The following is a 9,148-nucleotide window of genomic DNA, read 5'->3' as shown; positions in this document are numbered from 1 at the left end:
GAGGAACCACGGCGCCCCACGCCCTCGTTCTCCGCACCGACGCTTCAACCGGTACACCCCACTCCTGGCCCCCCGGGCCCAGATCCTTATGGAGGTCAAGGGGCGGGAGAACCTCCCGGTCCCGAGGCAGATGAAGAAAATCCCTGGGAGGAGGCCCTCTCGAGCGTACTGTGAGTACCACCGAGACCACGGCCACGACACCGAAGACTGCTTCCAGCTTCGGGACGAGATCGAGGCTCTCATCCGCCGAGGGCGTCTCGGTCGATATGTAAACGACCGACGTCCCCCCGCGGACCCGCGCCCGGCCGACCCGGCCCCTCAGGAGCCTCGGGAGCAGAATCGACCCGTCGCGGGCGTGATCCACACCATCACTGGGGGCTGCTCTCGGCCTGTGAGGAACGCAGGGGGCTCGGTGGAAGCATCAGGGGTGGCCGTCGCGAAGAGGCAGCGGGTCGGAAGTGTAATCACTTTTTGTGATGAGGATGTAAAGGGGGTTCAGACCCCCCATGATGATGCCATGGTGATCTCCCTCACTATGGCGAACTATGATGTAAGGCGTGTTCTTGTGGATAGTGGAAGCTCAGCTGATATTTTGTTTTACGAGGCCTTCCAAAAGATGAGCTTGTCCCGACAAGTGTTGCACAAAACATCCACCCCCCTCATAGGATTCACTGGAGACGCTATCTCGGCCGAAGGTGTCGTTGAGCTGCCTGTGACTGCGGGCGTTGCACCCGCAGAAGCCACGGTGCGGCTCGGGTTCTTGGTCGTCCGTGTTCCCTCGGCCTACAACGCTATCCTCGGACGACCCGGACTGAACGCCCTTCGCGCGGTAGTCTCTACATACCATTTGCTAATGCGGTTCCCCACGGCGGCCGGGATTGGAGAGGTCCGAGGTGACCAACCGACCGCACGGCAATGTTTCCTAGCAACTCTCAAAGGGAAGAAGCCCGTGGAGGCCCTAAGCGTCGAGTCCCTTGACGCCAGAGACGAGGTGGCTTTGCGGCACGGGGAGCCGGCCGAGGGTGTGATCGAAGTTCCCCTTGAGGAGGGTCGCCCGGACCGTACGGTCCGGGTCGGTGCCAACCTCGACTCGGAAGCTCGGCTCAGGTTAGTGGAATTCCTCCGAGCCAATGCTGATGTATTTGCCTGGTCGGCGGCCGATGTACCCGGGATCGACCCGGAGGTCATTTCTCACGCCCTCAACGTCGACCCGACCCACCGACCAGTAAAGCAGAAGAAGAGACACTGTGCCCCGGATCGGATCCGGGTGGTCGACCAGGAGGTAGACAAACTCTTGGATGCAGGCTTCATAAGGGAGGTGAGCTACCCCGAGTGGCTGGCAAACGTCGTACTTGTCCGGAAGGCGAGCGGGAAGTGGAGGATGTGCGTCGACTACACCGACCTGAACAAGGCGTGCCCCAAGGATAGCTTTCCGCTTCCACGGATAGACCAACTGGTCGACGCGACTTCCGGCTATCAGCTGCTGTCTTTCATGGACGCCTTCTCCGGCTACAACCAAATAATGATGGCTCCACAGGACGAGGAGAAAACTGCCTTTATAACAGACCGGGGGCTGTACTGTTACAAGGTAATGCCCTTTGGTCTGAAGAATGCTGGCGCCACTTACCAGCGCCTCGTCAATAAAATCTTCAAGGAGCAGATTGGCCGGAACATGGAGGTGTACGTGGACGATATGCTGGTGAAGAGTCGCCATGCAGACCAGCACATTGCGGATCTGGAGGAGACTTTCGTCACCTTGCGGAAGTTTCGCGTGAAGCTGAACCCAGCGAAGTGCGCCTTTGGTGCTTCGGCCGGGAGGTTCCTCGGTTTCATTGTCAACCAGCGGGGGATCGAGGCCAACCCGGACAAAATCAAGGCCATCCAAGATATGTCCCCTCCGACCAAAGTGAAGGAGGTTCAGGAGCTCGCTGGAAGGGTCGCCGCGCTCGGACGATTTGTGGCAAAATCGGCCGAACGCTGCCAACTGTTCTTCAAGGTGTTGAAGCGTCCGAAAGACTTCCTTTGGACGGCCGAATGTCAAGTGGCATTCGACCAACTCAAGGAGTACTTGGCGTCTCCTCCCCTGCTGTCCAAGCCGCAAGAGGGGGAGATGCTCTACCTCTATCTGGCGGTCTCCCCAACCGCAGTCAGCGCAGTACTGGTTCGGAAAGAGGCAAAGCTCCAGAAGCCTGTGTACTACATCAGCCGGGTCCTACGGGATGCCGAGACGCGGTATGCGAAGGCGGAAAAGATCGTCTTCGCGCTGCTCACTGCGGCCAGGAGGCTTCGCCCCTATTTCCAGGCTCATCCTGTCACCCTCTTGACCGATCAACCACTGCGGCAGATCCTCAGCAATCCTGAGAATGCGGGACGGCTGGTGAAGTGGGCAGTAGAACTTGGTGAGTTCGACATCCGCTACCAGCCCCGACCCGCCATCAAGGCCCAGGTGCTCGCGGACTTCCTCGCTGAGTGCACTGTGCAGGAGGCGGAACCTAGGCCGACGGAAACACCCAGCCTCGACCTCCCAATCTGGACGCTTCACATTGATGGGTCGTCGAACCCCGAAGGTGGAGGAGCCGGGCTGGTCCTTACCAGTCCCGATGGACTGATAGCCGAGTATGCCTTGAGGTTCGGATTTTCAGTGACCAACAATGAGGCGGAATACGAGGCCCTAGTCACAGGACTCAAACTCACCAAGGAGCTCGGCATCCGGCGTTTGAAGGTCTTCACCGACTCCCAGCTGGTGGTCGGGCAGGTCCGAGGGGAGTTCGAGGCTCGGAGCCCGACCATGCAGAGCTATGTCTGGAAGGTGCAAGCACTCATTCCCGACCTCGGCAGTGTTGACATTCAGCAGGTCCCAAGAAGCGAAAATGCCAGGGCCGACAGGCTGTCCCGCTTGGTGGGCGCAGACGCGCACAACTTGTCGAGGGCGATCTACCTGGAGACCCTGGATGCCCCGAGCATCGGCGAGGCCGGAGCGGTGATGGCGATTGATCCGGAGCCATCTTGGATGGACCCGCTCGTCGCCTACCTCGCCGAAGGAATCCTCCCAGAGGACGAAGATCAAGCTCGGCGACTCGTCATGAAGTCCGCCCACTACGTACTCTATGAAGGGAGGCTGTATCGGACCTCGTTCACCGCCCCTCTCTTAAGGTGCCTCCGCCCCTCGGAAGCGGCCTACGCCCTCAGCGAAGTCCACGAAGGCATCTGCGGATCGCACCTGGGGGCTAGGTCCTTGGCGCATAAGATCATGAGGCAAGGCTATTATTGGCCTACCTTGTTGGAGGACTCAAAGGATCATGTGCGGAAATGTGACGCCTGCCAGCGCCACGCCAACGTCCAGAGAGTCCCTTCTGTCCCCTTGGCACCAATCACTGCACCCTGGCCCTTCGCCCAGTGGGGAATGGATATCCTCGGACCATTCCCCGTCGCTTCAGCTCAGCGGAAATTTTTGATTGTTGCAATCGATTACTTCACCAAGTGGGTGGAGGCAGAGCCGCTGGCCACTATCACGGAGGTGCAAGTCCGGAAGTTCGTGAAGAAGAACATCATTGTCCGATTTGGGGTACCTCGGGTCCTCATCTCGGATAATGGGCGACAGTTCGACAACAAGCATTTCCGTGACTTCTGCGAGGAGTTCGGGATCGAGCATCGGTTCACATCTGTGTCGCATCCCCAAACCAACGGCGAGGCCGAGGTCACAAATCGGACAATCCTCCAAGGAATCAAAGCGCGAATCGGTCGGACGGGGCAAGCTTGGGTCGAAGAACTCGAGAATGTCCTTTGAGCGTATCGGACCACGCATCGGACCCCTACCGGGGAGACGCCTTTCAGCCTAACCTATGGCACGGAAGCCGTTGTCCCCGTGGAGCTCGGACTCTCCTCACCTCGGGTGGCCGCGCACCGACCCGAGGCCAATTCGGAACAACTCCGAGGGAACCTGGATCTCTTGGAAGAAGCGAGGGAAATGGCGCAGGTTCGGATGGCGATGTATCAGCGGAGGGTGGCCCGATATTACAACTCCAAGGTCCGACCGAAGCTTTTCAGAATCGGAGATCTGGTGCTAAGGCGAGCTAAAGCATCTCGACCTGCGGAAAGTGGGAACCTAGCGCCAAATTGGGAAGGCCCATATAAGGTTCGCTGGGTAAACCGACCTGGCTCCTACCAGCTGGAGGCCCTAGATGGTCGAGAAATTCTAAGGAGCTGGAATTCCGCTAACCTGCGGATGTATTACCAGTAGAACGACGATGCCAGAAAGACAGTTCAAAAATGTATAACGCTTTGCATTTCAATAATTTCTGGTTACAACGGCGTGCTCGTGTGATTACAAGGAATTCCCAGGGGGGAATTAGGGTGTAAAGAAAGTAAAGAAGAGGTGGAGACTCCGAGGAGCTGAAGATCTGGGATCTCGAAACCTCCATCTGAAGCGGTTGCAATCCCGTCGGAAGTGGGTGCTTCCAACCGGAGGCGCCATCGGCGTCTCACGAAAGAGACGAAGAGCCGGCGCGGATGAAGAAGAAGTGGACGAAGGAGAAGTCCACACTGCCTCCAACCGGAGGCGCCATCCACGCCCCACGAAGAGGATGAGGAGCCGCCGCCGACGAAGCTCCCGCTGCCTCCAGAGGAACGCCACCTCCAAGGGATATTCCGGTCCTCCCCAGTGTTAGGGGAGAGAAGGAATACGAGGGGGAAGAGCATATGGAGGCGCGGTCCCGGATCAGGCGTCTGGTGCAGAGCTCAATCGGGAGGCTGAACTTCAAGGAGGGGAGATGTGATCCCGGATGAAACGCCTAGAGCGGAGTTCCACCGGGGAGACCCTCCTTGCTGATCTCAGATGAAACGGCTAGTTGGTTGAAGTCGCGAGGGGCGCGCCTCCCGTTCCTTCGGCAGGAGTCTCTCAGCCATGCGCCAGAGAGAAGGTCCACGATCCATGGCAACTTGAACAGCTCCGGCTTGGCAGGCTCCATCGCACCTGCACCTATATTTATAGCCAAACTGCGGCCCCCCGGTCGTTCCGATACGGGTGGCTCCAATAAATGCGGGCGCATTGAATCCGGAGCCGATCCGGCTCTCAAGGCGTATCTTCCCGCGATTTCCTAAGCGTCATTCTCCTTAATCGCATTTTTTGTGCAGGACACTCCGGGTGCCCTGTACCCCTAGGTCCACGTATCTCCGCCCGCGCCCAGGCCGCATCCGCCTCGAAGAACGCGCGCATCGCGGCCGCTTAACTGACACTCCTCGCAAGCAGCAACTGGCGATCCGATTTCCCAGGTAACGCATCAATTAGCGTTTAATGCCCTTCTGGTGTTCCCCAGGCAACGCTTGGAGAAGAGGAGAAACACGATCGCAGCTGGCCACGGAGAAACCCCGTCGGGCTGCAAGCGACAGGCGCATGGCCAACGAGCGGAATTTCCCGAGGCACGGCCCTCGGATGCCAGGCTAACCCGATGATCATCCCGGGAGCAGACTAGCCTGAAGCCCCGACCGGTCGCCTTGGCTTGCGCCAGCCTTGGCCGACCAACGAGCGGAATCTCCCGAGGCTCGGCCCTCGGATGCCAGGCTAACCCGATGATCATCCCGGGAGCAGACTAGCCTGAAGCCCCGACCGGTCGCCTTGGCTTGCGCCAGCCTTGGCCGACCAACGAGCGGAATCTCCCGAGGCTCGGCCCTCGGATGCCAGGCTAACCCGATGATCATCCCGGGAGCAGACTAGCCTGAAGCCCCGACCGGTCGCCTTGGCTTGCGCCAGCCTTGGCCGACCAACGAGCGGAATTTCCCGAGGCACGGCCCTCGGATGCCAGGCTAACCCGATGATCATCCCGGGAGCAGACTAGCCTGAAGCCCCGACCGGTCGCCTTGGCTTGCGCCAGCCTTGGCCGACCAACGAGCGGAATCTCCCGAGGCTCGGCCCTCGGATGCCAGGCTAACCCGATGATCATCCCGAGAGCAGACTAGCCTGAAGCCCCGACCGGTCGCCTTGGCTTGCGCCAGCCTTGGCCGACCAACGAGCGGAATCTCCCGAGGCTCGGCCCTCGGATGCCAGGCTAACCCGATGATCATCCCGGGAGCAGACTAGCCTGAAGCCCCGACCGGTCGCCTTGGCTTGCGCCAGCCTTGGCCGACCAACGAGCGGAATTTCCCGAGGCACGGCCCTCGGATGCCAGGCTAACCCGATGATCATCCCGGGAGCAGACTAGCCTGAAGCCCCGACCGGTCGCCTTGGCTTGCGCCAGCCTTGGCCGACCAACGAGTGGAATCTCCCGAGGCTCGGCCCTCGGATGCCAGGCTAACCCGATGATCATCCCGGGAGCAGACTAGCCTGAAGCCCCGACCGGTCGCCTTGGCTTGCGCCAGCCTTGGCCGACCAACGAGCGGAATCTCCCGAGGCTCGGCCCTCGGATGCCAGGCTAACCCGATGATCATCCCGAGAGCAGACTAGCCTGAAGCCCCGACCGGTCGCCTTGGCTTGCGCCAGCCTTGGCCGACCAACGAGCGGAATCTCCCGAGGCTCGGCCCTCGGATGCCAGGCTAACCCGATGATCATCCCGGGAGCAAACTAGCCTGAAGCCCCGACCGGTCGCCTTGGCTTGCGCCAGCCTTGGCCGACCAACGAGCGGAATTTCCCGAGGCACGGCCCTCGGATGCCAGGCTAACCCGATGATCATCCCGGGAGCAGACTAGCCTGAAGCCCCGACCGGTCGCCTTGGCTTGCGCCAGCCTTGGCCGACCAACGAGCGGAATCTCCCGAGGCTCGGCCCTCGGATGCCAGGCTAACCCGATGATCATCCCGGGAGCAGACTAGCCTGAAGCCCCGACCGGTCGCCTTGGCTTGCGCCAGCCTTGGCCGACCAACGAGCGGAATCTCCCGAGGCTCGGCCCTCGGATGCCAGGCTAACCCGATGATCATCCCGGGAGCAGACTAGCCTGAAGCCCCGACCGGTCGCCTTGGCTTGCGCCAGCCTTGGCCGACCAACGAGCGGAATCTCCCGAGGCTCGGCCCTCGGATGCCAGGCTAACCCGATGACCATCCCGGGACCAGACTAGCCTGAAGCCCCGACCGGTCGCCTCGGCTTGCGCCAGCCTTGGCCGACCAACGAGCGGAATTTTCTGAGGCCTAACCCTCGGATGCCTGGCTTAGCGCCGGAAGAATTTTCTGAGGCCTAACCCTCGGATGCCTGGCTTAGTGCCGGAAGAATTTCCTGAGGCCTAACCCTCGGATGCCTGGCCTAGCGCCGGAAGAATTTCCTGAGGCCTAACCCTCGGATGCCTGGCTTAGGGCCGGAAGAACTTCGAGAGTCAGGAGTCGGCAAGACGCCGCCAAGAGTTAAAAAGAAAAAAAGAGGAGGACGAAAGCGAGATGAAGAAACATTCGACTTGTATTAATTTTCATTGTTTCAGGGCCAAGGCCCATACAATTTGGCAAAATGCCGACATACAAAAAAAGAGGACAACGAAAGGTACAAGAGGTCAGCTTGGAGAAACTCCCGGGTCGGGAGCGTCGGGCTCGTCCGCAGGGGGTAGGGAGGCGGTAGGAGAATCAGCAGGCGATGGCGCCGGAGAGGAGTCGAGAAGGGAAATCCCACTCAGGTCAACTTCGGGGTACTTAGCCGACACCCTTGCCAGGCCCTCCTCGAAGCCTAAGATGAAGGATTCGGACCCCGCGTCCGACGCGTCACGGACGAACTCGTCAGACTGACGATAGGCCGTACCGCCTCCGACATATCACAGGTGAACTCGGCGGACTGACGATAAGCCTGTACCGCCTGGCGCCCGATCTCCGCACTCTTCTCGGCCAGCGCCGCCTCTGCTCGCTCCGTAATCTGAGCCTTAGCCTCCAAGACCTTCGCCACAATCCGGTCTTCAGCCTCGGAGGAGACCCTCAGCAGATTAGCCTGAGCCTCCTTACGCTCCGCCTCGGCAGCAGTGCGAGCGGCCTCAGCTTCCTCCAGGCGCGAACGGAGCTCTTGGTCGTTCGCGCGGGACCTCTCCAAGGCTGACTCCAATTCGCCCAGTTTGGCTTCAAGAGACCGGGTTCGGTTGCGGGCGCTGTCGGCAGACCGCTGAGCCTTCTCCCACCTCTCTCGATAGTCCGCGACCTTCCGGGACTGCTTTTCAGCTCGTTCCTCCGCCTTCTTAACCCTGCTTTCGAGGCCCGAGGCGACTTTGAGTTGCTCCCGAGCTTCCAACAGTTGCTTCTCGAGGGCGGCGAAGCCGAGTGCCCGCTCTTCGGCCTCCCGGAGCCTCGCCTCGAGGTCCCCGGTCGTCCTGCCCGCCACGGCCTGGCCTCCCTCTTCCACTGCTTTCAGTCGGTCCTCGGCCTTCGCCAGAAGCCCCGCCTGTTCCTTGTAGCACTCCTCTAGACGGATCATGTACTGGGCGAGCTAAGAGATAGGAAAAGTGAGGGCGTCAGGCGGAGAACAACAGAGCTAATAAATGGTGAAAAGCGGCCAGAAGAACACTCACCGACATGAGACAGACACAGCTGGCAGCCCCGACATCAGAGACCCCCAACTCTCGGACCCGCCGACGGTCCTTCTCCAGCAGCACTGTTTCGATGAGGTTTCGGGCGCCATCGGTAGTGAAGGCCGACCCCGATTTCTCCCCGGAGCCGGATGGTGGTTCTGCAGCCTTACCCTTATCCATCGCCTGGGAAAGAGTCCTGCTGATTGTGCTCGGGGCGGGGGTCACTCCAGGAATTGATAGGGCCCCGCTCGGCCGGGGTCTCGGCGCGTCCCTCCTCGGATCATCAGGAGCCGGCTGAGTCGAAGGCCGGACCGGGGACCGATCACGCCCGACCCGTCCGTCTCGAGCGGGCTCGGATGATACCTCCGGAATAGCGGCAGTCTCACCACCGGAGGGCTGATACAGCGTCAGCTGCCGGTCCGTGCCCACGGCGTCTCCCTGACCGGTGGGCCCGGACTCGTCGGTCGGCGTCGGAGGCACCTCCTTGCGGGACTTCTTCGCCGGCGGGGCCCCGCTCGGAGGAGCTCGTTTCCTCCTCCGGACCGCTTCCAGTAGGGACGACCTACCAACAGCCGGTCCCTTGTCCGACCGCATGACGTCGTCAATCTCTGCAACAAGAACGAGATGGTCGAGGGCTGAGAAACCGAAGGAAAGAACGAGACGAAAGAGGAGAAAAGAGTCAAAA

This window comes from Phoenix dactylifera, chromosome 2 (genome assembly GCF_051530095.1).
Source record: "Phoenix dactylifera cultivar Ajwa chromosome 2, Ajwa_hap1_PhDact_Kaust_v1.1, whole genome shotgun sequence".
In the NCBI taxonomy this organism is placed as follows: Eukaryota; Viridiplantae; Streptophyta; class Magnoliopsida; order Arecales; family Arecaceae; genus Phoenix; species Phoenix dactylifera.
Note: the sequence above shows the minus strand (reverse complement) of the source record.